Genomic DNA, 24075 nt, shown 5'->3' with positions numbered 1-24075 from the left:
ACCTGGGAAGCTGCTTTATACCAAATTACACCATTGGTCAACCTAGCTTAGTATCATTTACCCTGGCTAGCAATGGCTCTGCAGCGTTTCAGTCAAGGATGCTTTCCTCAGCCCTTCATGGGGATGGATTAAACCAGGGACCTACTGCAGGCAAACTATCTGCTCTAACAGAGCTCAAGCTCTTTCTCCTAGAGTTGCTTGTTTTTGTATGAAGTTTTGAGCTGGTTTGGACTTCTTTGGGGATGGAAAAGCGGGGCACATATACAAATGATGATAATATGCTATTTCAGTCCTTTATTCCTGAGGCTGACTTTAAAAATGGTTCAGAAACTGTCGTTGGAACTGGAGCTGTCATTTTGATCATATTATATCAGTACTGAGTGCGTTGGTACCTAGTCCATTTCCAGGCTCAGTTTGAAGTGGTGTTTCGAACCGAGAGAACCTTCAGTGGCCTGGTAGTCACCTGCCTCCTCCAGCATGTACCTGCCGAAGCCCTAAAGTCATTTCAAGGAGGCCCTGCTCTGGGTGCCACCACCAAGTTGTGGTGTAATGGCTAGACCACTGGCTAGGACTTGGGAGACCCAAGTTCAAATCCCTAAAAAAGGGGGTAAAGGACCCCTGACAGATAGGTCCAGTCACGAACGACTCTGGGGTTGCAGCTCTCATCTCACTTTGCTGGCTGAGGGAGCTAAAGTTTGTCCCCAGAGAGTTTTTCTGGGTCATGTGGCCAGCATGACTAAGCCGCTTCTTGAGAAACCAGAGCAGCGCACAAAAATGTCATTTACCTTCCCACCAGAGTGGTACCTATTTATCTACTTGCATTTTTTGGCATGCTTTCAAACTGCTATGTTGGCAGGAGCAGGTACCGAGCAATGGGAGCTCACCCTGTCACAGGGATTCGAACCGCCTACCTTTTGATTGGCAAGGCCAAGAGGCTCAGTGGTTTAGACCACAGCACTAATCCCTACTTAGCCACAAAGCTCACTGGGTGACACTAGGCAAGTCCCTAAGTCTCAGTCTAAAGTAATCCCATGAAGTTGGTGAGTACAAAATTCATGGCGGGGATGGGGGGGACGACGCATCAAGGTCTTCAGAAGAGAGGTATAAGTGTAATTAAAAATCATTAGAAATGAAGTGAGGCTAGTGGCTACCAAGGTGAAAACCTTTGCCATGCTTCTCTGTGGTCTTTTTACCACCAGGTGAAAACCCTTTTTAAAAAAAAATAATAAGAATTACCCAACTTCTTTTTTTTTAAAAAAAATGCATTTTAAGCTAATTTCCTTGTGCCTTATTGTGGCTTTAATCAAAGCTGCCAACTGTTTATGTTCTCTCTATTATAAGGAAATTTCCCAGCTCCCTCACTCTTTGTGATTGCTTATTGTAGATTTTAATTATTCTGTATTGTATGTTTAAGGTTATCTTGTTTGTGAACCACCCGGGGAATCATTGCTGGTGATGGAATACTGTGAAGGGTTTGATCTCAGGAATATGCTTCTGTGAATAGGATTGAGGGGGTCGTCATTACTTCATCCTCCTTCCTACGCTAGAAAAAGAAACCTCTCCATATTTTAAATTGCAAACCAATTTGTGCAGGTTCTTACATTTTGCTTCCCCCACCAGCAACTTTCAAAAGCAGCATGCTCAACAACTTAACTTGTGACAGCTAACCATGCAGTTCAGCCTGTTGGCCAGTTTAAAGCTCCTTATTTTAAAAAGAATAATATTTCCATCTTCCAAATAAATCTCACCGAAATGTTTTCAGGTTTTCAGGAAGAGAGAATGTGGCCATTTGACTTTGCCCAATGGGTGGCACATCCCAAGATTATTGCAGGAGGCTCCATTTCCAAAGATTGAATCAGATCGCAGGGAAGGGGCTATTTCCCCCGCTCTCAGCATCAAAGCAGGAGTCAATCCTGAGAGCCGAGTGTTAACAGAGTGATACCAGCTATCAAAGGCAATCTCTGCAGACAAAGATAAATCCAATCTGGGAAGGGTTCTCTGAGCCACTGCCAAAGAAGATGGCAACAAATGTATCCTTAATTGAGTTTTCAGCAACTTGCGCAGCTGAGGTTCCTTACGGTAGTGAGAAGAGTTTGCCTCCCTCCTGTTTCCTGACTCCAGGCAACAGCAGACGATAAGGACAGGCCATTTTAATAATTTCCCTAAGAGGAGGAAACTGCTAACTGTCTGACGCTATGCTCACAAGCAAGCTGTCTCATCAACTCATGCTGAAGCCTGTAATCTGGTTTTCCTAGCAAATATGGCATAGTGATGAGTAATCCTTATGGTTTTGACATAGGTCCATGCTCATGTGGGTATTTATCTGTATAACCTTTGAATGGCCACACTAGTGACTTCCTCCATTTCAGTACCTACATTAAAAAGAGAAGCTGAGGGATAGCTCAGTCGGTAGAGCATGAGACTCTGAATCTCAGGGTTATGGGTTTGAGTCCAACGTTGGGTGAAAGATTCCTGCATTGCAAGGAGGTGGACTCGTTGACCCTCACGGTCCCTTCCAATCTACAGGTCTATGATTCTGTGATTCTGAATTAAGGGGTGGTATCCAATGCTAGCCTTATGCAGAGTAGATCCATAGAGGTTAATGAGTGTGAACAGTGCTTTGTTTCTAAAAAAATAAATAAAAATGTTTAGGGGTACTCTCATTTTCCCACTCATATTGAAATACTGCCCCTCAATGAGGCCAAACCTAGATTCACAAAATGTTTAGGGGTATGTGTACCCCTCCATACCCCCAGAAAAAAGCACAGAGTGAGAATAATTTAGGTTCATTAGGACTCACCCACAGCACAGATCTGAGTGGTTTTCTACTCACCCCATGCTTTTTACGCATGGGTCAATGTGGTCTTGCCAGCTGCTTTCACCCAGAAAACCCGCTCTTTAGCATCAAATTGGAACAAACAGCAATCTGTGGAAAACCCAATTGTCATTTGTTCCGATTCAGCGCTAAACTGCAGGTTTCCCTGGGGGAAAGCAGCAGGGCAAACAGGGGGTGTGGATAGGCTTCTAAATGCATCTACTCTCAATAAGACTAGGATTGGCTGAAATGCAGAGACTGTTTTCTTAGGGCAAGTGTTGAGATTTAAAATGGCATAACGTTCATGCTGTCCAGATTCAAAATTGGTTGTTTCTCTTGTAAAATCACACAGAAAGACAGCACCAATTGACATTTCATTGCACCGTCGCCATCATCATTACAGAACTATCAGCATGCATGCCTCTGCTGGAAAAGGTTCCATAGACAAAAATAGATAGGTCCTTGTCCCCAAGGAGTTTGCAGTCCTCAAACAGACTGTGTGTGGGGGGGGGGGGAATCAACAACGTGGAAAAGCAAGACTGAAGAGGATAAATGAGGGGAAATGGAACCACATGTACTTAAAATGTGTTTGCCAAAACAGTAAATCAAAAATAACCCTGCCCCACTGTTGTCACATTGGCTATATGTATTGCACCATTTGTAGGAAGCATTTCCATTGAGGTCTTAACAAGACATGTGAATGGGCCATGGCACGCAGCCATGCTTTTAGGGTGCACATGAAAGACTTACATGAATGAGTGTTTTAATAATGACCAACATAACAATCCGGAGACTACAGAAGTTGCCGTTTGCACCATCCTTTAGAAAAGAGGCAATGTGCATGCAGCCTGCAAAGTGAATGTTAGGTTATGAAATAACACTGCAGAAAAGTAAATACCCTAAAAGCTTTTGAATGTTGTGAATCATGGACTGTGAATGGCACGCCTTTTGAAAAATAAAATTTCTTTCTTTCCTTTTAACAGGTGGATGCTGCTTCAGTTTGGCATAATATTTCCTTCCTAAATCCTGATTAGGAGCAGGAACTCAGGGAAACTCAGTTCTGACACCTCTCTGGTGGGTGTCATTGCCATTCTAAGAGAAAGAGGAAGGTGTTCATGGTGAGTTCCAACACCTCTTTTTCCATGAAAATAGCACGGATTAGGAGCCCATTAATGCAATTAAACAAGGATCCATTTTGATGTGGGATAGCATCACATTGCTCTATTAGAGAAGCAAAGCTTAGTTTTCTCTGTTACTTAAAAAACAACAACAACGTGTTGAGAAGGATTGGTATATGTATCTATGCCTGACAAGGACTTAGTGTTTGTAATAAGGCCAGGTAGGAATTCAAGCACTCACCCCGCTGCCCTGTGTTGCACAAAGATGCAATGATGGAAACAGCTGTACACCCCAACCCAAAGCCCTATGTGCGCTGTAATGCACACACAAGCCATAATCCCAAGAGCTACTTGAGGCATGCTTGAAGGCTTCCGCATGCCAAACCTTGGAACAGCAGATCCCCTGTGCCATATGTCAAACAGCTTTTTAAAAATCACATTTCAACAGTGATTTGATGTGCAATGTGAGAGGCTGCTGCTCAGGAAATACATGTCCAAAATCCCTCTTGCTGCGCACGCAACTATCTGTATTGCTCTTCTGAGTTTTCAATAATGCTACTGTGCCTGCAGATTGTGACAGTGTCACAAATGCCCAGTCCAATATTAAGGAAGTTGAGACAATGGGAAGGGAGCAATTAGGACCCAATAGAAGCAAGATGGGAGAAGATGGAACAGAAAACCTGCTCAGGCAAGACCATTACTATTGATGGAGACCTATCACACCAGAAGCCAAGGTTAACAATAAGGTAGAAGCAATTTTCAGAGAGCTATTATAAACAGGGAAGGCCAGGACTGGTGAATCACAGCACTTGTGCAACTGTTCAATTGTGATTCTGTTCCACCCCATGTACATTAAAAAAAAACACCCATGTGCAATTGTAAATGTATGCACCCCAAACAAAAGCCATTACACCTGTTTACAAGGTCATCCAATACCCAAGGCCTGCTTTTTATTTGATAGATAATGACTGCTTGGAATAGATACAGAGTATGTCACAAAATATGCCCCGGGAGCGATGAGATGTGTTGCTGTCCTATCCCTCCTAGGGGTATTGTTTTGGGGAAAAGATGGGTGCCTCCAAGGAAATTTGTGGTCCCATTTTCACTACCTGTGACACCACCCACCCACTTTCTAGCCACTGTGTTTATTGCCTGTTTATTCCACCCCCTCGAAACACAAATGTGGAATTTGATTGAGTCAGAATCCCAAAGGAGGACTACATTCTAATCTGCACATTAGTCAAAGAGTAGGAACTCTGATGCTATGGCATGCCTAACCACAACACCTGCGTAAACCTATGCGCAGAATAAAGAGGTGAACCAACTGCTGTTGTATTAAGAGGGCCACAGTGTCAGGCTTCAGGGAATCCTATACCTTGCACAGTGGCAGCCAAGAAGCAGATAAACAAGAAGAGTTCTTACCAACTAGTTTATTCACTATACACAGAGGGAGACGAAGGATAATGGCATTGTTCCAAGTAAAGTCCCACCCCCTCAGTTTCTCCTATTCTACATCATCCCTGTGCCAGCTGATCTGTGATTTCTGCCTCTGAGATTTCTGTTCTACTACTCTCAAGGCACAGCTGGTTCTGGAAGGGGCGGCGGTGGAATGCTTTCAAGAGACACTGAGTATGTTAATTGTCTCCCTCCTAGTGATTCTTGTTCCTGTATTTGCTCCAATATTTTCCAGCTTCTCCCCTCTGCAGCCTCTGAACTATGCCCTTCTGCAAACCACTGTTCTGAATCTATACTGTCCTCCTCTTCTCTGGGAAGGTGCAGGAAGAGGAGGGGCGGTCCCCACAATTCCTCCTCAGTCCAGTCCCTGATACACAGCTTTAGTAATATTTAGAATAATAGATACTAAATTGGGGTGGTTAAACTCTGGCTGAAGGCGATCCATGTGCCCCCAAACAAGTTTTTCTGGCCAAACAAGATCCCACATATTTTGACAGTTGGTGGGGAATCAAATAGATAAAAAGGTTTGTGTGTGTGTTTTAAAAAAGATTAGCCACCCCTGCATATTTGTGTGAGAACCTTGGTTAAGGCAGGCATTGACTTGCAGCCCTGTACCCCCACCTAGATAACAAAGAAGCCTTTTTATGCCTGCGCTCACTCATGGTGAGTTGTCTGCTCGTGGGTGGCTTGCTAGGTCACTACTTATGTAGGTTTGCTCTAAATAAAAATGGAGATGTGACCATCCACTGTTCCACTATATTAAGCTACTTCCATTGTTGAAAGCTCTTTGGAGTTTTTGTTTATTTCTTTACCTTGATTTACTTTTCCCTATATTACTTTCCAGGGAAAGTAATGTGTATTACATTTTCTCATCAAGACTCCAAACTGGGAGGGGTGGCTAACACCCCAGAGGACAGGATCACACTTCAAAACGACCTTGACAGATTAGAGAACTGGGCAAAAACAAACAAGATGAATTTTAACAGGGAGAAATGTAAAGTATTGCACTGGGGCAAAAAAAATGAGAGGCACAAATACAAGATCGGTGACACCTGGCTTGAGAGCAGTACATGTGAAAAGGATCTAGGAGTCTTGGTTGACCACAAACTTAACATGAGCCAACAGTGTGACGCAGCAGCTAAAAAAGCCAATGCAAATCTGGGCTGCATCAATAGGAGTATAGCATCTAGATCAAGGGAAGTAATAGTGCCACTGTATTCTGCTCTGGTCAGACCTCACCTGGAGTACTGTGTCCAGTTCTGGGTACCACAATTCAAGAAGGACACTGACAAATTGGAACGTGTCCAGAGGAGGGCAACCAAAATGGTCAAAGGCCTGGAAACGATGCCTTATGAGGAACGGCTAAGGGAGCTGGGCATGTTTAGCCTGGAGAAGAGGAGGTTATGGGGTAATATGATAGCCATGTTCAAATATATAAAAGGATGTCACATAGAGGAGGGAGAAAGGTTGTTTTCTGCTGCTCCAGAGAAGCGGACACGGAGCAATGGATCCAAACTACAAGAAAGAAGATTCCACCTAAACATTAGGAAGAACTTCCTGACAGTAAGAGCTGTTTGACAGTGGAATTTGCTGCCAAGGAGTGTGGTGGAGTCTCCTTCTTTGGAGGTCTTTAAGCAGAGGCTTGACAACCATATGTCAGGAGTGCTCTGATGGTGTTTCCTGCTTGGCAGGGGGTTGGACTCGATGGCCCTTGTGGTCTCTTCCAACTCTATGATTCTATGATTCTATGACTCATCAGATCTAGGATGGCATACAGGAGCACTATATCAGACAGCTTTGTTTATATAAAGTTCAGAGCAGCAGAATTGAATCTTGCATAAATCCCTGCAGCCTTTCTTGCTGTGCAAGTTTATGTTAGGGTTAACAATGGAGCCATTTGTTGATCCTGCAGAATGTTTCAGAATGCCTTCAATCACTGCAGACCTGCCCATCCTAGATTATCTTACATAGGAGAACCTGGAAAAGGACAAAGTTCATGGTCAATGCCTAGTTTTATGGCAAAGGTAAAGTCCAGTCAAAGGCAACTATGGGGCTCTGGCACTCATCTCGTTTTCAGTCAGAGGGAACCGTTGTTTGTCCACAAACAGCTTTCCAGGTCAAGTGGTCAGCAGGACTAAACTGTTTCTGGCACAATGGAACACCGTGACGGAAACCAGAGTGCATGGAAACACCGTTTACTTTCCTGCCACCTATTTATTTACATGCACGGGCGTGCTTTCAAACTGCTAGGTAGGCAGGAACTGGATCAGGAACTCACCCCATTGTGTGGATTCAAACCTCCAACCTTCTGTTTGGCAAGCCCAAGAGGCTCAGAGGTTTAGACTACAGCGCCACCCACTATTTATGGCAGGGGTATTCAGAGGAGGTGATATGGGGCAGTGGTACTAGGGTCTCCAGTTTTCGATTAGTTGCCAGATAAACAATGACATGCTTTATCTGTTTGCTTGTATGAAATCATAGACACTTTGTTCTTTGTGCAGGGGCACAGCAACGAACCCCATTCATTCACTTTTCCTCACTGTCTCCCACTTTACCTTGATTGCTTTAGAATTGCAGAGGGTTAAGAAACTGGTTTCTAATAGCAACTATTGTTAAAGAGAAGCTGATTAGTTATAGATTTAGACTTAAGCAACTGTTGTCTACCCCTTAATCTGTGAGGTAATTGTATACCTGTCTATAAAGAAAATAACTAAGTGCAGACTTTGCCTTTTTATCTTCTTTCCCCAACCCTCATTCTGAGAAAGGGCCTCAGAAGTACAGAGCTGAGGCTTCAGAAGTAACCTGGACAGCTCCCTGAAGGGTTTTGGCTGCCACCTCCACAAGTGCAAAGGTTTGGTGTTGTTTCAGCAGTTGTTGCTGTTTAGTCGTTTAGTCGTGTCCAACTCTTTGTGACCCCATGGACCAGAGCACGCTAGACACTTCTGTCTTCCACTGCCTCCCACAGTTTGGTCAAACTCATGTTGGTAGCTTCGAGAACACTGTCCCATCTCGTCCTCTGTCGTCCCCTTCTCATTGTGCCCTCAATCTTTCCCAACATCAGGGTCTTTTCCAGGGAGTCTTCTCTTCTCATGAGGTGGCCAAAGTGTTGGAGCCTCAGCTTCACGATCTGTCCTTCCAGTGAGCACTCAGGGCTGATTTCCTTCAGAATGGAGAGGTTTGATCTTCTTGCAGTCCATGGGGCTCTCAAGAGTCTCCTCCAGCACCATAATTCAAAAGCATCAATTCTTCAGTGATCAGCCTTCTTTATGGTCCAGCTCTCACTTCCATACATCACTACTGGGAAAACCATAGCTTTTACTATACGGACTTACTGTTTCAGCAGTAGTCATCCTCAAACTGAACCTTCAGTAGGAGAGGTAACTCTATTCCAGTTGCTAATGCTACCTTTGGTAAGTGGAGCCTCTTCAGTTAAAGGGGCCCAGCTTACTTTAGCAATGAATGACTCAGGAAGAGTAGAGGAGATTATGGTTCCACTAAGCCTTCTGAGTGGAGAATGGCAACACAGCATCCCCAGGCCAGAAATATAATGGCACATTGGCCTCCTCCTGTGCAAATGCTTCTGATTGGATATGTATACCTGGGACTGGTCCTGAGGCCAATTCCCCCTTGCACTCAGAATCTTCAACTTCATCTCCTGAGGAAGGAGAGTCTGATCTAGAGGGTCATGACACACACATATTGAGATGTTCTTCAAATATAATCTCAAATCAATCATGAAACACAGAAGATCTAATTCTCACAAGAGGGTTTGGTGGCCTGCTTGTGAATTCCTGCTAGAGTTGCCCTACTTTATAAAGGACCATCCTTTATTTGAAGGGCTGTCAGTTCCAAAGATAACCATCAGGAGAAAGAGCAGGAGCCTTGAAGTACCTGGTCAGCAGACTAAAAAGGCACATGGGTAATATGCAAACATAAAAATTAGCAAAGGAAATGTTGTACACATGTATATCCTCTTTTGTCCTCTCTTCTATTGATGCATATCATCTTTTTGATGAGGATAGGTTGTTACCAAAATGCCTGTTCCTATACTTTAGCAGCAGTTTGTGTAAATATGTTATAGTGAGTTATCTCCATGCTATGAATATGCATCTTATTTGCTCATCTGCTTTTCTCTGCAGATGAGTTGCAAGGGAGAAAATTAGACTAGGTGAATCTATTCTTATCCAGTCAGTTGGCAACCCTAAATCCCATGCCAACACCACCAGGTATCTAGAGTCAGTAAGCATATAATCAAAGTCAATATTTTTGTTTCACTATGTATCTTTATTCACTTACATTGAATCCCCATAATCTATATGTTAAAACAAAACAAGTTTTAAATGTTCCCTCCTCGGCTTAATGCAATAGCTGCATTACTGCTGCTAATTAAATACAACTGACAAAACTTCATTCATAAACACTGAATCTGCAGAACTTTAATCTTACAAATGAAAAGACTGAAATATTTTCCTAAGCAGCAAAGTATAAACCCTGAAAGCCATCTAGAAACTTCCATTGCTCCTTCAATTTATCTTGCACACAAAAACTGTTTTGCCTTCAGTTCATGACTACAGGGTGGGGTGATAATTGCAGCAGTTACAGTTTGACTAACTTCCTAACCTTTTGGTGAATGTTCAATTAAATTTTATTGTGTAGCAGTTAACAGCAGCTATCATGCTATAAAGTTCTCCTTGAGACATGTTAAATAGCCACAGTTGACTTTTCAACTGTCTGTCATCAAAATTGCAGCTATACCAACATTTCCCAAAGTTTTGATTCCTGGGGTGTAATGATGATGATTACACACACACACACACACACACACACACACATATATATATATACATCACCTTTTCCGCAGTTGGGATGCAAGGCAGCTTACAGATAAAAACAAGAACTGCTAAAAACATAGAAAAATAAATCATTAAAATGCAATTCAGCATTGAGAGAATTAAAACTATATACGATTTAGTTGTACCAATAATTATTGGTACGAATGTACCAATAATTACAATGAAAACAGCATAGCACGTTCCCTTTAATTGAAAGTAGTCAATCCCAAAAGCCTCTTGGAACAAGAAAATTGTGACCTGCCAGTGAAAGGACTGCAAGGTAGGAGCCAGTCCAGCTTTTCTGGGGAGGAAGTTCCAAAGTCTGGGAGCCGCCACCGAGAAGGCCCCACCATGCATGCTTGTGAGGGTGGCAGGTCTGAGGGAAGGCCCTCCCCTGAAGATCTGAAACCCCAAGCAGCTTTGTATGAGGGGATATTATCTTTCAGATAACTTGGACCTAGGCTGTGTAGGGCTTTATAGGTGATGATGGGCATTTTGCAAGGAAGTGGTTTGTTCCCTATGACCAGCTGCTTAAGCAGACCTAATTCTGGATTCTATGTATATTTATACATTAATGTGTAAGTGTATAAATGTATATGTATATTTATACATTATATCCTTTGCTTAATGAGACCAGCACTTTGCACTGTGCATGGAAACAGACAGGTAAGCAGGGGAGCCAGTGTAGCAAGGGAGGTGCTGTAACCTTCCAATAGTCCCAACAGTTAACTTCATCCCCAGAAACGCACTCCTTCATTGTCTCCTGAGGCAGATGGGTGCCAACCAAAGTAGACCCATTGAAATCAATTGGATTTAAGTTAGGGGCAGGGGTTGCCATGGTTGGGCATTTTCCAAGGCTACATCCCAGGGCTCAGATCACTGACTCCCTGACTTGTCTACAGTACGGAAATAAAATCCACATGCATTGCTCCACCCAGTTTTGCCTCTGTTCCCACCCACCCATGTCATGTGACACTGAGAAAGTTGTCCAGAAGGCAATGTGGCCTTTGAACTGAAAAAAACATTCCCTACCCCAATATCTTCTCTTCTTCTCTGGCGATCACTCGTAGCTGAGTAAGATTGTAAAGGAAGGCAGACTATAGGGCACCTTTTCTAGCCCCTCCCCCTTTTTGGGGTGAGCAGAGTGGATCCTAAGTAGGGTTGCTCAGTCATGGATACAGCTGCCGAGCTGCTCAGCTGCCTCATTCCCTGAGTCAGAGCAACTGAATCTGTATCTACCACCCATGTGCCAGTTCATAACTATGGGCTTCCAGATTTCACGACCCTGCCCCCGTTACCATTTGCCGATCACCATGGGACAATTGGGGGTTTGAGTCTGGGATGGGTTTTTGGAAGATGTCTGTGTGTGAATTTGTTTTATGTGTGTAGATCAGTGCACGCTGACCAACGCACAGTTTTCGCAGTAAGACTCTATTCCGATGGCATGAGTATCATGACGACCAGTATGTTCTGATCTGCTGCAGCCTTCATCCGCCTTCACAGCCGTTGTAACATACCACTTGTTATCATCTGCCTGTTCTGCCGTTGAGGACTTCTTGGATCATTCTTTGTCTAGCTCCTCCCCTTTGAACTTACTGCCTTGGGTGACCCTGCTGGGAGTATGAAACTCCTGACGGCTTCATTCACAAGGGTCATAGGAACATGCAAGCCCACTCACACTGTAATCTCCATGTTGTGAAAGTTAGCATCAACATTTCTACCCAGAACTCAGTGTAACTGAATGGCGAAAAGCCTTGAGGGACACTTGCATAATCTAAAGTCAAAACCTGTTTCATCCCAAAGAATCTGGGTTCAATGCCATGCTTGTCAAGGATAACAGCATATAATAGAACTGGATGCATAGCTACTGTTGGCTTGTTCCAAAAGTTAAGTGCAGAGTTCAAGCCGCTCACCTTTAATTCCCTCCTACTAAAAACTTACTGAACCCTAAACAACCTTCGCTGTGGCTGTTTGCCATTTTTCATTAAGCAAAGGATATACAGGTACACATCAGTCAAACACAATACAGTATTTATGTCAAGCTGGCGTGTCACTCTAGTTTAGGTCTGCACGGCAGCTGAAGTGACAAGTTATGTCTATCCACTGGAATGCAGTCGTGTAATTTTTCAGGAACACATGTCACCACAGTATAAATTAGCTGTGCTTTTCCTAGCTGAAAATAAGTCAAAATCATTTCGCATTTTCTGTAGGACTGGAGCTGTCTGCCAGTGGTGCAGAGCGCATGGGGAACAGGTACACAAAGTTGGCTGATTTATGAGACACCACTTGTCAGTCTTGTTTTCCGTATAACAAGCAGCAAGATGAAATGATAGAAAGAAGCATGATGGGAAAAGTTTAGTCTTACAAAAAGTTGTGTCAACACTGGAAGCAGATTTCATATTAGTACTGAACACACACACACACACACACACACACACACACACACACACAGGCTAATATCTGAGATTTAAATAAAGAAGTGAATAGATTTCCCCCAGTGAGTGTCGGAACAAAAATGGAATTATAACTCTATAAAGGTGTACTGCATTAATACAATCATTATGAAATGGTCTATCATTGATACCAGTAGTTCAGCAGTAGTCAATGTAGCACCCTCCAGGTATTGTTAAGCTACAACTCCCAATGCTTCACAATGTCCATTCTTCACTTGGCATTACCTACAGTAGGGATGCGGGTGGTGCTGTGGTCTAAACCACTGAGCCTCTTGGGCTTGCCGATCAGAAGGTTGGCATGGTTCGAATCCCCTGACGGAGTAAGCTCCCATTGCTCTCCCAGCTCCTGCCAACCTAGCAGTTTGAAAGCACACCAGTGCGAGTAGATAACTAGGTATCACTGTGGTGGGAAGGTAAACGGTATTTTGGTGTGCTCTGGCTTCCATCACAGTGTTCCGATGTGCCATTCAACCCCACAAGAGTGACTCAAGAGAGCTATATATGCTATATAAATTATTATTTAGCTATGATGCTATAGTTGTGATGTCAAGGGCTGGGCAGAGAAGGAGAAGTGGTGGAGACTGCCTCCCCATCCTGACCCTTCCAGGGAGGAGGAAGAGGAAGATAGTATAGATTTACAACAGGGGTCTGAGGGAGGTAGCAGCTCAGAGGTAGATGAGGGGAAAAGTTGGGAAATCATGGGAGAGCCAGAGCAACACCTGGCTGACATCTTGCCACTAGAAAGCATCCTAGACCTACCATCCCCCAGAATCTGGCAAGCCTTAAAAGTAGGAGAGCAAACAGCTTAAGACAGAGGGCACTTAGTGGCATCCATAGAGGAGGTGATGAGGTTGGTTAATGAGGAAGTGGGTGGTGGAGATTTACTCAGGACAACACCATTATCCAAGAAGCTGGGTTCTAAAGCCTCTCTCTGTAAAGTTTGAAATAAAAAAGGACTGTATGAAACTTTTCCTTGTTTTTATACTATTCTGGGCAACCAGCCAGGATCTGCTGACAGCACCCGGACAGCAGGGAGCAGAGAGCAATAGCCATTCAAATTACATACCTTCCAACCTTTCTTGAGAAAGGAAATGTGGTTGTATGAATCCATCCCAAAGTCACCAATAAAGTTGATTATTTGATGGGTACAGGGTTGCGAATGTATGTCTATTGGCCTCAACTTGCTGGGTTACAAACTGGCAAACTAATATAAAACTTTCCCCCAATAGTAAAAGTTAATATATCCCCCAAATAAAACTATTCATCACCTGTTATGGAGATCCATCTTGACAGGGCTGAGATGCAGTCTGACTGTTAACTGTTTTTGGCTTTACCAAGACTTAAAGCACAGCCTCTTTGTGACATCACACATGACATCAGAATGGCATATTTGCATTCAACCTAGACTATCTCCATGCCAACAGCAATGGCCAGTAAACTTCTGCAACCAAGTAACCATCAGCCTGACTACCCAGTGGTTTCTATCTAGACTATTGGATGTTTATTTTTTGCTCTCATAATCAAAGCCTGAAGAAGAGCTGTGTATAATCTGAAAACCTGCTTCCACTCTTAAAGAAAACTAATTGTCAGAGACTGGGCAGAGGGGACTTAGTGCCACACATAGAGTAGGTGATGATGAAGATGAGGAAGTGGGAGAGGTGGGGGTTGGAGTGGAGATTCTCGGGACAACGCCATCCAAGAGGCTGGGTTCTATAGCCTCTCTCTGTAAAGTTTGAAATGAAAAAAGAACTGTAAGAAACTTTTCCTTTTCTTTATACTTTCCTGTGCAACCAGCTGGGAGCCACTGACAGCACCCTGACAGATGCTATATAAATTATTATTATCACCATCATTATTATTAACAATTCAAAGACAGCTCTGGAAGTCTCTGTCCTGCATCCTCTTCACTTTGCTTTCCTTCTAATCTGTGCCCAGGTTTCTTTCCTTGAACAACTGTGGTTGCTAAAAAGTTGCACACATGCAACTTAGTCTCCATAAGAGTTGAGGGTCTGGATTATGGCCAATAGAAATAAATGACCTTTTTATGATAGTGGCCATTAATATTCATGGAAGGAAAGTGGTAGATCTTGGCAAAATATTTTTGAGCATTTACACATTACAGTGGTACCTCGAGTTACATACATTTCAGGTTACATACTGTCAGGGGTTCAGGAGCAGAGGCGAGGGCAAGGGAGGAAACAGAGAGCGAGGGGGAGGAGGCAGAAGAAAAGATGAGCGATGACGACGACCCGAGATCTCCGAGTCTTTCCAGTGAATCAGAAGATTCACAGAAAGGAGCACCAGTGGCCAGGGCAAGGGGGGAGACTAGGGGGACACCCCAGGAAGATAGAGCCAGAGGGGACTCAGAGGGGAGCAGTTGGAAATCGGGACCAGCGTCACCGCCAGAGAGCAGGGAAGAGGAAGGGCGCCAGGGATCAAGCGCTGGCAGCTCACAACAGGAGGGAGGGCACGAGTCAGGAGTGGCCACACCTCCATCGGGGAGCGAAGAGACGGTTAGACGGAAAGTGGAAGGTTGGGCACGCGCGCCAAGTTCAAATGCACAGGAAGGTGGCGCAGTAGGCAGCCCGGAAAGGGAGCCAGGTCCTAAAGCCCGGTGCAAAAAGACAGGAGGGTCCGGGGGGTCAGCGTCAGAAGAATCCCGGAAGGAAGAGACCCCGGGGGGCAGAGGGACCCAGAGAAGAACAGTCAGGCGGAAAAGGTGGAGCAGGGGTAGGATATTAAGTTGGTGTACAAGGGGCGGAGATTCAGACGAAGCTTCGCCGATCTAAGCATAAGACGTAGAGTTGCACGCAGCAGCTTGAGAATGGAAACTGTAACTCAATAAAGACTTTTATTTAATGATCGCTGGCTAGCGTGATCCTCTGTGAGCTAGGATCTGGAAGCAACCCTGACAGTAAGCTTCGTCTCTTTAAATTCTGGGCATCCACGGCATCGCGGAGAGGAGAGAAAGCGGGTGCCTACTAGCGAGCTCACGAACGGCAGACAATATGACGGCCAAACAGCAAATAGCAGAACTCAGAGAAGCAGTGTCACGACTGAATGCCGAGGCTCTGGCATCCAGGAAGAGAGAGGAGGACGCAGCTGCCGCCTACAGGGATCTCCAGGTCAGGTTGGAAGTGCTTACGAAGCAAGGGCAACAGACACCCAAACCAGAGGGGATTGGGTTGGGGAGACGCACAGGCGGTCTGGTCTCTCACTTCGATGGGAATCTGCAACAGTACCCCAACTTTAGAGCAGATGTAATGTGTGCACTGCAACTGCTGCACAAAGACTTTAGAGATGAAGAAGAGAAGGTGGGGTTCATCATGTCCCATTTGCATGGAGACGCTAAAGCATGGCTGCGCAATTTGTGGAGAGATAAGGATCCTGCGCTCCAAAATGCGGATGCCTTTATTAAAGCGATGGATGGGTGTTTTTTATCAAGCATTGACGTGGATCTTGCCCGGAAGGAGGTGCATGGACTAAGGCAAGGGAGGGCCAGCGTAAGGCAGTACCATGCCCGCTTTTTCGCTTTGGTCAGTGCCCTGGAATGGGACAGAGATTCGGCCCCTGTAAGAGACCTGTTTTGGGAGGGATTGCACAGCTCGGTTAAAGATGAAATTGCGAGGGGGGAGAGACCCCGGACCACGCAGGAGATCGTTCAGAGGGCGCTGGCGGTGGGGGTGCGGCTGGAAGAACGTCCATGGAGCAGGGACGAAGGGCGTGGAGGGCGCGAACCAGCCAGGGGCTCCTCCTTCCTTCCCAGAGAAGCAGCGCGTGCGCAATCCACGCCTCCGCCCGGAGGAGGGGCAGAACCTATGGAGGTGGGAGGTGCAAGGGCTCAGTCAGCAGCCAGAGCCCTAGCACCGGCAACAGTGAAAGCGAAGCCTCCTAGAGGGAACAGGAAGTGTTACATCTGTGAGGAGCCAGGGCATATGGCGAAAGAGTGTCCCCGGAGGCTCCACAAGCACACTGCAGCCTCAGCAATGGTAACTGCAGCAACGCAGCAAGGAGAACCACAGCAGGGAAACGACGCAGTCTGGCTGGAGGAAGAGGCACTGGGGCCCAGCCAGACGTCTCAGTGAAGCAGTCCCCAGAGATTTTACAGCCCATGGACCCCCTCCCGCCCAAACCAGTAGTAAGGCTCACCGCATCTCTCCAGCTGCCCAATGGAATCACCATGGACGTGCCAATCACCATTGACTCAGGAAGCAATGCGGACTTTATAGGGCAGGACTTTGTCGACCGGCACGCTATACAGTTGCTGCCTGCCACGCTGCCCCTGCAGGTTGTCACGGTGGATGGCAGGGAGCTGCTGGGGGGGCAAGTGGTGAAGCAGACGCCACCAATGGTGATGCGACTTGGGAATCACAGGGAAGTCATCAGCTTCAACGTCACTCAACTATCGGACACGCCCATTGTATTGGGCATGAGTTGGCTGGACAAGCACAGCCCAACGCTGGCTTGGTACCAGAGGCAGCTGACCTTCGGCTCTTCCTTTTGCGCTGAACACTGCATCGTGCCCCGGCAGGAAGGGGAGGAAGAGGAGTCACAGCTGCAGCTCGGCACGCTGCAAGCGGTTCCCCACAAGTACGCAGAATTTTTGGAGGTTTTCTGCGAGAAGGAGGCAGACAGGCTACCCCCCCACAGACCATATGACTGCAAAATTGACCTGCTGCCGGGGGCGGCGCTGCCCAAAGGGAAGCTGTATTCCATGTCTGAGGACGAACTGCAGGAACTCAAGGAGTTCATAGATCATAATTTGGAGCGCGGTTTCATCCGAGAGTCCAAGGCAGCGGGGGGCAGTCCGGTATTCTTTGTTAAGAAGCGAGACACGCCCCAAAAAAGACTCGTAGTGGACTACCGCGTTTTGAACAGTGTGACCAAGCCATCGGACTTCCCCATGCCCCGAATCGACGACCTCCTCGCAAAAGTACGCAAGGGCAGCGTGTTCACCAAGTTGGACCTGCGAGGGGCGTACAACCTCATTCGCATGCGGGAAGGAGATGAGTGGAAGACAGCCATGTTCACGCCCCTGGGCACCTACGAATATAGAGTTATGCCTTTTGGATTGCAAAATGGCTCCCACGTTTTTCAAGCTTTCATGCATCACGTGTTGGCGGGGCTCCTCTACAAGACGTGCGTCTGTTTCTTGGATGACATCCTGATCTTCTCGGAATCGCAGCAGGAGCATGACAGACACGTCAGGGAAGTGCTGAGCAGGCTACAGCAACATAGGCTTTACGCCAAGCTGGAGAAGTGCCAATTCGACGTAACGGAGGTGGATTTCCTGGGCTACAAGTTGTCTGACAAGGGGCTCGCCATGGACAGCGCCAAGGTTCGAGCGGTGTTGGATTGGAAAAGCCCACGCAACCGGAAGGAGGTCCAACGGTTTGTCGGCTTCGCGAACTTCTATCGCAAGTTTATCAAAGGCTTTGCTATGCAGACAGCGGCCATCACGGACACGCTCAGCTCCAAGAAAAAGAAGTTCATCTGGACAGCGCAGGCAGAGCAGTCCTTTCAGGCACTCAAGCGTCTCTTCGCGTCGGAAGAACAGCTGCTTCATGTCAACCCCAGCAGGCCGATGAGGGTTGAAACAGATGCCTCAGACAGAGCCGTCGGAGCAGTCCTGCTGCAGAAGGACCCGCAGGGGGTTTGGAGGCCGGGAGCATTTTACTCAAGGAAGCTCAGCAAGTCCGAACAGAACTACACCATCTGGGACAGGGAGTTGCTGGCCATTCATGCAGCATTCAAAGCATGGAGGCACTTCCTGATCGGAGCCAAGCACACGGTGCAGGTCTGCACAGACCACAAGAATCTGGAGCACTGGCGCACGGCACAGTTCCTGAACCAGAGGCAAATACGTTGGGCTGAGTTCTTTGCGAACTTCGACTTCCGAATAGAGTATGTCCCGGGGGACACCAACATCATGGCGGATGCTCTCTCCCGTAAGACACAGTATCTGGAGGAGGCAACGCCAGCGACTGCCATGCACATCTTCGCACCGACAGTGTGGGCGTGCGCTGCGGCAACAGTTGACCTGGAGGCGGTGCGACGAGCGTTGCAGGATGACTCCTTCGCGCAAGCAAAGATGGCAGAGGTGCACAGGGGCACGGCAGCGACCGACGAGTTCCAACTGCGAGATGGATTGCTCCTCCATAAAGGGGCCATCTACGTGCCGGGAGACGAACTTCGTGCCAAGGTACTGCAGCAGCTGCACGACGCGCCCACTGCCGGGCACTTTGGCAAGGAGAAGACGGTGGAATTAGTCGCCAGAGACTTCTGGTGGCCCGGAATGAGAGGGGAAGTCGCGGACTACGTGGCGAGGTGTGACACCTGCCAGAGGGCCAAACCAGTACACAGACCGCCGGCCGGACTGCTGGAACCGCTGCAAACTCCGTTCGAACCATGGGAGAGAGTGGCCCTGGACTTTGTCACGGATCTGCCCAGCTCGAGGGGCAAGACGGCTGTGCTGGTGGTGGTGGACTTGTTCTCCAAGATGGCACATTTCATTCCGTGTGCGAAGGTGGCCACTGCGCCAAACTGTTCATAGATCACGTGTTCAAGGTTCACGGTCTGCCGCGGTCTATTCTGTCCGACCGAGGGCGACAGTTCATCTCGAACTTCTGGCAGAAGCTGATGGGCTTCCTGAATGTCAAGATCAACCTGGCGTCGGCTAGACACCCGCAGACCAACGGGCAAGCGGAGCGGGTCAATGCCATCATGCAGCAGTACCTGAGATGCTATGCGAATCAACAGCCTGCGACGTGGGTGGATTACCTGCCTCTCGCCGAGTTCGCCTACAACAACACGAAGCACGTGTCCACGGGGGTCACGCCGTTCTTCGCCAACAACGGGAGGCACCCCAGAACCTTCCCGGGACTGGAAAGACTGGGGGAGGGGGAGCCGCAGACAGCAGATGCGTTCGCGTTGGAGTTGCAGGAGGTCCACGATCAGCTGCGGCGGCACCTGGAGCTGGCTAAACACGCATACAAGGTACAAGCGGACAAACACAGAAGGGTTGGCGAAGAGATCCATGTGGGAGACTGGGTCTGGTTAGCAGCCCAAGCAGTGCCGGCCAGGTCGTTGGCGAAGAAGAAACTAGGGCATAAACAACTGGGGCCCTACCAAGTCGAAGAGCAGGTCAACCCGGTGGCTTTCAGGCTGGCGCTTCCGGAGGGCTCCAGGATGCATCCGGTGTTCCACAGATCGGTGCTCACTCCCTACAAGGCACCGCACAGGTTTCAGGAACCAGGAACGGCGCCGAGTCCGCTCCGAGAGAGAACCGGGCAAAGGGGAGTGGCACAGGAGGTGCGCATCAACGAAGTCACGGAGATTTTGGACTCCAGATGGGGGGAAGAGGGGGTAGAATACCTTCTCGCTAAGGAGGGCACCCCGGCCAGTGCCAACAGCTGGGTGCCGGGCTACGCTTTAGACGAACCTCTGCTCAAGGAAGAGTTTCATGCCCTTTTCCCACATAGGCCAATGCCAGCAGACTTTTTCGACGACTGGCTTTTCACGCCCACGCTTTCAGCCAGCACGTTCCGGGGGTTCGACTCGGATGAGGAACCGACACGAGACGCCCGTTCCCCGGAGGGGTCACCCTCGGGATCTGCTTCAGAACCCTCGTATTGGTGGGATGATCGACCAGAGGAGCAGTGGCGCAGAAAGTGGCTGGAGGGTCCAGGACGAGCAACGTCTCCAGAAGGAAGCGAGGGAGAGACGGACATGGACGTTTTCGGGGACGACCCGGGTTTCGAGCACGGCGGCACAGAGATGGAAGCAGAGGTGACCGTCGCCGACGAGAGCAGGGAGGAAGAACCGGAAGACTTCAGATGGAGGCCCGCCACGGGAAGCGAACTGTACCCGACATTCGTCCCCTTGACACGGCAGCACCCAGCTCCCGCACCGGAAGGAGGGGAGGGGGGAAGAGGGGGCTTCGAGGGGGGGATGGATGTCAGGGGTTCAGGAGCAGAGGCGAGGGCAAGGGAGGAAACAGAGAGTGAGGGGGAGGAGGCAGAAGAAAAGATGAGCGATGACGACGACCCGAGATCTCCGAGTCTTTCCAGTGAATCAGAAGATTCACAGAAAGGAGCACCAGTGGCCAGGGCAAGGGGGGAGACTAGGGGGACACCCCAGGAAGATAGAGCCAGAGGGGACTCAGAGGGGAGCAGTTGGAAATCGGGACCAGCGTCACCGCCAGAGAGCAGGGAAGAGGAAGGGCGCCAGGGATCAAGCGCTGGCAGCTCACAACAGGAGGGAGGGCACGAGTCAGGAGTGGCCACACCTCCATCGGGGAGCGAAGAGACGGTTAGACGGAAAGTGGAAGGTTGGGCGCGCGCGCCAAGTTCAAATGCACAGGAAGGTGGCGCAGTAGGCAGCCCGGAAAGGGAGCCAGGTCCTAAAGCCCGGCGCAAAAAGACAGGAGGGTCCGGGGGGTCAGCGTCAGAAGAATCCCGGAAGGAAGAGACCCCGGGGGGCAGAGGGACCCAGAGAAGAACAGTCAGGCGGAAAAGGTGGAGCAGGGGTAGGATATTAAGTTGGTGTACAAGGGGCGGAGATTCAGACGAAGCTTCGCCGATCTAAGCATAAGACGTAGAGTTGCACGCAGCAGCTTGAGAATGGAAACTGTAACTCAATAAAGACTTTTATTTAATGATCGCTGGCTAGCGTGATCCTCTGTGAGCTAGGATCTGGAAGCAACCCTGACACATACACTTCAGGTTACAGACTCCACTAACCCAGAAATAGTACCTCGGGTTAAGAAGTTTGCTTCAGGATGAGAACAAAAATCATGCTCCGGCGGTGTGGCAGCAGCAAGAGGCCCCATTAGCTAAAGTGGTGCTTCAGGTTAAGAACAGTTTCAGGTTAAGAACGGACCTCCGAAATGAATTAAGTACTTAACCCGAGGTACCACTGTATAAGGTTATCATGAGGCAACAAGCAGCTATAGTCTCTCTGAATGTGAGGAACAGCTTGGTGTAAATGAATCTCAACAATTAGCCAGCGATCTGTCCTGAAAATCAGTGTTTATGTCATTACAGGCTGGATATGACACCTTCATGGAAAAGTGCTGTGACACCTTGGAGACTAAACTACCTTATATGTTATCTGAGCTATTATAGGCAATGGCCTACTTCATCAGGTGATAAGCACTCTGGGGAGTGGCAGACACAACATGCAGCATAAAATTAGGGCAGTCTCTCAAGCTGTTTTGCTCCCTGATGCAAAAATGATCTCACTTTTCCCTAGCATATCGTTTTAACGGTTGCAGTTCTGTGCCCTCCCTTGAGGTTGAACTGATTGGCAACTCTCTTTCCCTAACCCATACAAGTGACTAGAGAAAAAAGGCAATGGGATGCAAGCAGGAAAATTGTATGATGGGCACACAACATAGAGCCTTGTTCCTCAAAGGAGTTGAGCAAGGAGGCACTCTTTTTTGCCCACTTGAGGGCTTCTTTATTTAGGACAACACCTATTTTATTTGTTGTTGTTTAGTCATTTAGTCGTGTCCAACTCTTCGTGACCCCATGGACCAGAGCACGCCAGGCACTCCTGTCTTCCACTGCCTCCCGCAGTTTGGTCAAACTCATGCTGGTAGCTTCGAGAACACTATCCAATCATCTCGTCGTCTGTCGTCCCCTTCTCCTTGTGTCCTCAATCTTTCCCAACACCAGGGTCCTTTCCAGAGAGTCTTCTCTTCTCATGAGGTAGCCAAAGTATTGGAGCCTCAGCTTCAGGATCTGTCCTTCCAGTGAGCACTCAGGACTGATTTCCTTAAGAATGGATACATTTGATCTTCTTGTAGTCCATGGGACTCTCAAGAGTCTCCTCCAGCACCATAATTCAAAAGCATCAATTCTTCGTTGATTAGCCTTCTTTATGGTCCAGCTTTCACTTCCATACATAACTACTGGAAAACCATAGCTTTTACTATAAGGACCTTTGTTGGCAAGGTGATATCTCTACTTTTTAAGATGCTGTCTAGGTTTGTCATTGCTTTTCTCCCAAGAAGCAGGCGTCTTTTAATTTCATGGCTGCTGTCACCATCTGCAGTGATCATGGAGCCCAAGAAAGTAAAATCTCTCACTGCCTCCATTTCTTCCCCTTCTATTTGCCAGGAGGTGATGGGCCCAGTGGCCATGATCTTCGACTTTTTGATGTTGAGCTTCAGACCATATTTTGCGCTCTCCTCTTTCACCCTCAATAAAAGGTTCTTTAATTCCTCCTCACTTTCTGCCATCAAGGTTGTGTCATCTGCATATCTGAGGTTGTTGATATTTCTTCCGGCAATCTTAATTCCAGCTAGGGATTCATCCAGCCCAGCCTTTCGCTTGATGAATTCTGCATATAAGTTAAATAAGCAGGGAGAAAATATATTTTATTTTATTTTATTTACCCTCCCCCTATTTTATTTACCCTCCCCCTAAAGCTGTTTGTACTTCCTCATTGGCCCTGGGTAAACATCATCATCATCATCATCATCATTATTATTATTATTAGACATCCTACCCTTCCTCTGTACATGCAGCACTCAGAAGTTAAGTTTTAAAACAATAGGATCTAAGAAAAAAATATTATTTTGATAAAGAGAGATGCAGTACATGAAATGCAAGGAATTCAGCTGCTAAAGAACATCAGTCTGGCAAATCAATTCCTGCCAGAATTTATCTTTGGCTAGGCATCAGAAAGCAAAAAGACAGGGAGTCAAGCAGACCTCCAGAGGTAGGAAGTGCCATAGTTTAGGTTTGCCCACATCAAAAGGTTGTTCCAATGTTCCAGCTAGTTGTGCCTTGGGCACCCTTGGAACATGAAGAGGAGTCCTGCCACCTTTCATACAAGGTGTATTTAAGGAGTGGGCAGACTGGCATTGGGGTGGGGGAAAGACCATTAGTTATCCTAAGCCCAAGTTATTTTCGATTTAAAGGAGATGAACACCACTTTGAATTGAATTTGCAAATGAATTAATGGCTAGCGCACCTGCCGTAGAATTCCCCATCGTCACCTTCTAGCAACAGTCTTCCCATAATGATCAGAGAACTACAAAAAGTGCTTTCAAGGATAATGTTTCCCAGAAAGATACTGTAGACAATGGCACTGAATATTGCTGAGATGTTCAGCTGAACCAACAGGAACATTCTCCTCATGTCTGGTTCCAAGCATAAGTCTTCCACCAGGGTGACCAAAACCCCAAACCAGACTTGAAGCCAAATTGAAATGTCTAAATAAGTTTTAACCGAGAACCCTTCAAGCTTAGTTGCTACCATACACTCATACCCACGTAAACCCAGGATTAATGTTGCAATGCCCTCCACCCTAAGGTCACAGTGGGGCAATTAACAACAAGAAGAGTGGACTTTATGAATCTGGTTACATGTTGTCCAATGATCAAAATAGGTTTT

The 24075-nt window shown here is 47.2% G+C and overlaps 1 long non-coding RNA gene across 1 annotated transcript; it reads right to left on the bottom strand.

The window, feature by feature from the left end:
- Nucleotides 1-7175: 7175 nt before the first annotated feature.
- On the bottom strand, nt 7176-14279 carry LOC310714433. Its single transcript, XR_014529760.1, has 2 exons — nt 13942-14279; nt 7176-7365 (listed from the first exon to the last, which is right to left on the bottom strand). It is a non-coding gene; the product is annotated as an uncharacterized lncRNA (long non-coding RNA).
- Between the last annotated feature and the right edge of the window lie 9796 nt (nt 14280-24075).

This window comes from Podarcis liolepis, assembly GCF_965112155.1.
Source record: "Podarcis liolepis genome assembly, chromosome: 8".
NCBI lineage: Eukaryota > Metazoa > Chordata > Lepidosauria > Squamata > Lacertidae > Podarcis > Podarcis liolepis.
Note: the sequence above shows the minus strand (reverse complement) of the source record. Positions and strands in the feature narration are given on the sequence as shown.